Source organism: Mastomys coucha, unplaced genomic scaffold, assembly GCF_008632895.1.
Source record: "Mastomys coucha isolate ucsf_1 unplaced genomic scaffold, UCSF_Mcou_1 pScaffold21, whole genome shotgun sequence".
NCBI lineage: Eukaryota > Metazoa > Chordata > Mammalia > Rodentia > Muridae > Mastomys > Mastomys coucha.
This window is the reverse complement of record NW_022196904.1, coordinates 34,822,444-34,825,965: the sequence shown is the minus strand read 5'-3', so window position 1 is coordinate 34,825,965 and position 3,522 is coordinate 34,822,444. Positions and strand designations below refer to the sequence as shown.

General features: G+C 41.7%; 1 long non-coding RNA gene across 1 annotated transcript in view; it reads left to right on the top strand.

Moving 5' to 3' along the window:
* Positions 1–1,586: 1,586 nt before the first annotated feature.
* LOC116102086 overlaps positions 1,587–3,522 on the top strand; it is a 5,329-nt gene continuing 3,393 nt past the window's right edge. Inside the window, exon 1 of the long non-coding RNA XR_004123001.1 lies at positions 1,587–1,704. This is a non-coding gene — a long non-coding RNA (uncharacterized LOC116102086). The remainder of the gene's footprint in view (positions 1,705–3,522) is intronic.

Sequence of the window (3,522 nt, the reverse complement as noted above, 5' to 3'; positions counted from 1 at the left end):
AAACATCTGTGCCAAGTTATTTTACCAATCAGGACTTACGGATATTACCTTAGGAATATGTCTTTGTTGTACGTTTATCCTGCTCCCATTGGTTGGGGTATTCAACTATGGCAGAAAACTTGTGTTGTATAATATTTATGTCCTAACCTGTCTATCAGGATGGGGCTTGTCTAACATCCATGTCCTAACTTGCCAACCAGGATGTCAGTTATCCATATACATGTCTTTTCCTGCCGAGTAGGATGCCAGTTTCTGGGAAGGTCTTAGGAACTTAAACTTTACTAGACCATTACTCAAAGTTGAAGTCTTATCCCAAATAGTTTTCTATATTGGTGCAGGTGTCTCTAATGATGGGGTCCATCCCAGGGGCAGCTTTTCTTATACATAGGTGCAGGCAGTACTGTTGGGTGGTTGGTTCGGGTCCAAGCTTATTGTGGGCAACTATACAAAGCAGTTCTACTGACTTCTGTCATGACTGGTTTCCAAGGGCACAGAACATAACAGAATATATAATCAGTCTTGGCATTAGAAAGTTTCCTAGTAACATCAGAAACATATGAGAAAGTTTTGTTTTGTTTTGTTTTTGATGTTTTTATAAAGGCAGGCTATCCAGGTAACAGTTACCTAGGCCTTAACATTCCATTTAGGCCTTAACATTCTCCTTAGGCCTAAACATTCCATTTAGGCCTTAACATTGTACCTAGACCTTAACATTCCATTTAGGCCTTAATATTTTACCTAGGTCCTAACAGTAACTTTTAAATAAACCCATAGTTGTCATTCATACAACTTTAAAAAAATCAAATGAGTTTTCTTAATATCATCACATCCGACATAAAATTTCTCACCAGCAGTTTAAGCTTTCCAACTCAAAGTAGCATGGCGACCACGCCTGAATATATTTCCTTGTCCCTAATTTGACTCTACTAGCTGTGGTTTGCACACATTTTTACTATGTTCCCTTTGTAAGCATAACTGAGCCTGTGTCTTTGCTGTTTTGCAAGTGCCTGAGTTTCTGGAACAGGAGAAGCTTGGGTAAGAGTGCTCACCCCTAGGGTAGCCTGAAGTGCTTGCTGAACATCATGCTATTCGTCCTTTGTTATAATACCACAGAGAGTCTATCTTGGATCCTTTTTTGGGGGGAGAAAAGACTATTACCCAATAAGATGGATTTCACTTGAGGGCCGCTATCTGTTACTTCACTTATCCAGTTCCCAGCTGGTGAACATGTAGGCGACCTCGCGGCCTTAAATAGGATTTCTACTGCTGTGATAAAACAGTAAGACCAAAAGCAGTGTGGGGAGGACAGGGTTTCCTTTCACCTTACAGTTTATAGTCCATTGCTTGTAAAAATTGTACATGCAAAGGATAACAATCTTTATTTTTATTTTTTTAAATTAAATTTACTCCCCAAATATAATGTGAAATGGGTATTTTTTTTTTTTTTTAGATGCCTAATGCCACGTCACTGTGGAAACAGTATGGAAAGCATGGGTATTTTTTTTTTAGATGCCTAATGCCACGTCACTGTGGAAACAGTACCGAAAGCATTTGCATCATGCTGACTTTCCCATTTGCCAGGAACAAGCAATTGACTGAGCTGTATTGTTTGAGAGGTTGGTGCCATTTGAGGATGAGACTGTGGACTTCAGTCAGGAGGAGTGGTCATGCCTGGACCTTATCCACAGACCTCTATACCAGTGGGTGAGCACACTAGCCTGGGGATCTAAGACAGGCTTCACTGAATATTGGGCAGCTATCAGAAATGTGTCACTCTCCCTTTTGGCTTGTCCTGGTAGTTCATTCCTTTGGAGCACCTCTAGGTATTTTGTGTCCAGTTGGAAATGTTGATTTAAGAGAAAAAATAAGCCCATGGGAATTTCATTTGATTACCACTAAAATCTAAGTATCTCCATACAGATCAAGTTTCCTTTCCATTTATAGGAATGAATGACCTCTTTCCAAGGTCTGAGGTCAATCGTAAGAGGGAGGAAGCCGATGAGGTGTGGGTGGGGTAGACTAAAAGCCCACGTTACAGGTGTCAAGGTCAGTGACTATTACCCAATAAGATGGATTTCACTTGAGGGCCGCTATCTGTTATTTCGCTTATCCAGTTTCCAGCTGGTGAACTAGGCGACCTCCCTGCCTTAAATAGGATTTCTACTGCTGTGATAAAACAATAAGACCAAAAGCAGTGTGGGGAGGAAAGGGTTTTCTTTCACTTTACAGTTTATAGTCCATCATCCAGGGAAGGAAGCACAGGAACTCAAGGCAGGAACCCGGAGCAAGAGCTGACGGGAAAGCCTTGAAGAGGGGCTGCCTACTGACTTGCTCTCCTCAGTTTGCTCAGCCTGCTTTCTTATACAACCTGGGACCACCAGCTGCTCAGGAGCAGCACCCCCCACAGGGGGCTGGACCTTCCACCACCACTCATCAATCAAGAAAATGCTCTACAAACTTGCCTTCAGGCCAATTTTATGGATGCATTTTCTCATTTGAGGGTCTCTCTTTTTAGATGACCTTAACCTGTGCCAAGTTGATATTTAAAACTAGCCAGCATACCCCTCTGCCAATTTTTACAAGCAATGGATACAGCATATTTTGTTTTAAATGTGGAATATGGACAGGGTAAGACTACTTCAAAGTTGAGGCCTGGGTAGTGACCTAAGCTGATCAGGACTTATGGACTTATTCAGACACATATTCCTTCTGATGACCTATGCCAGTGTACACTCCAACATGCAAATGAATAAGAATTTATATTCACACATCTTACTGCTCATCATTTGATATGCTAGACTGACCCCTCAGTCTGAATTTGGTCTAACAGCTGCAAAGATAGGGTACTTCATTATTTCTCTTGCTGACCCAGTGCTCTGGTATATATTGCCTTTTGTATTTCATTTTATGATACCAATTTCTTTCTTCTTCTTCTTTTTTTTTTAGATATTTTCTTTATTTACATGTCATATGATTTTTCTTTTCCCAGTTTCCTCTCCCAGGAACAAACAAACAAACAAAAACAACAAGAACAAACTCCTGTTGGCTCTCCCCTCCCCCTGCTTGCCACCCCACCCTCTCCCACTTATTGGCCCTGGCATTCCCCTACACTGGGGCACAGAACCTTCGAAGGACCAAGGACTTCTCCTCCCATTGATGATTGATTTTGCAATCTTCTACTATACACATGCTGCCAAAACAATCAGTCCTACCATGTATACTCCTTGGTTGGTGGTTGAGTCCCTAGGAGCTCTGAGGGTACTAGTTAGTTCATATTGTTGTTCGTCCTAGGGGCTGCAAACCCTTCAGCTCCATTGATCCTTTCTCTAACTCCTTCATTGGGGACTCTGTACTCAGTTCAATGGATGGCTGTGAGCCTCTACATCTGAGATAGCTATATCAGGCTGGCTTGTCCTTCCTTTAGTCTCTACTCCATAGTTAGTCTCTGCAACAACTTCTGTGGGTATTTTGTTCCCCCTTTTAAGAAGGAATGAAATGTCCACATTTTGGTCTTCCTTTTTC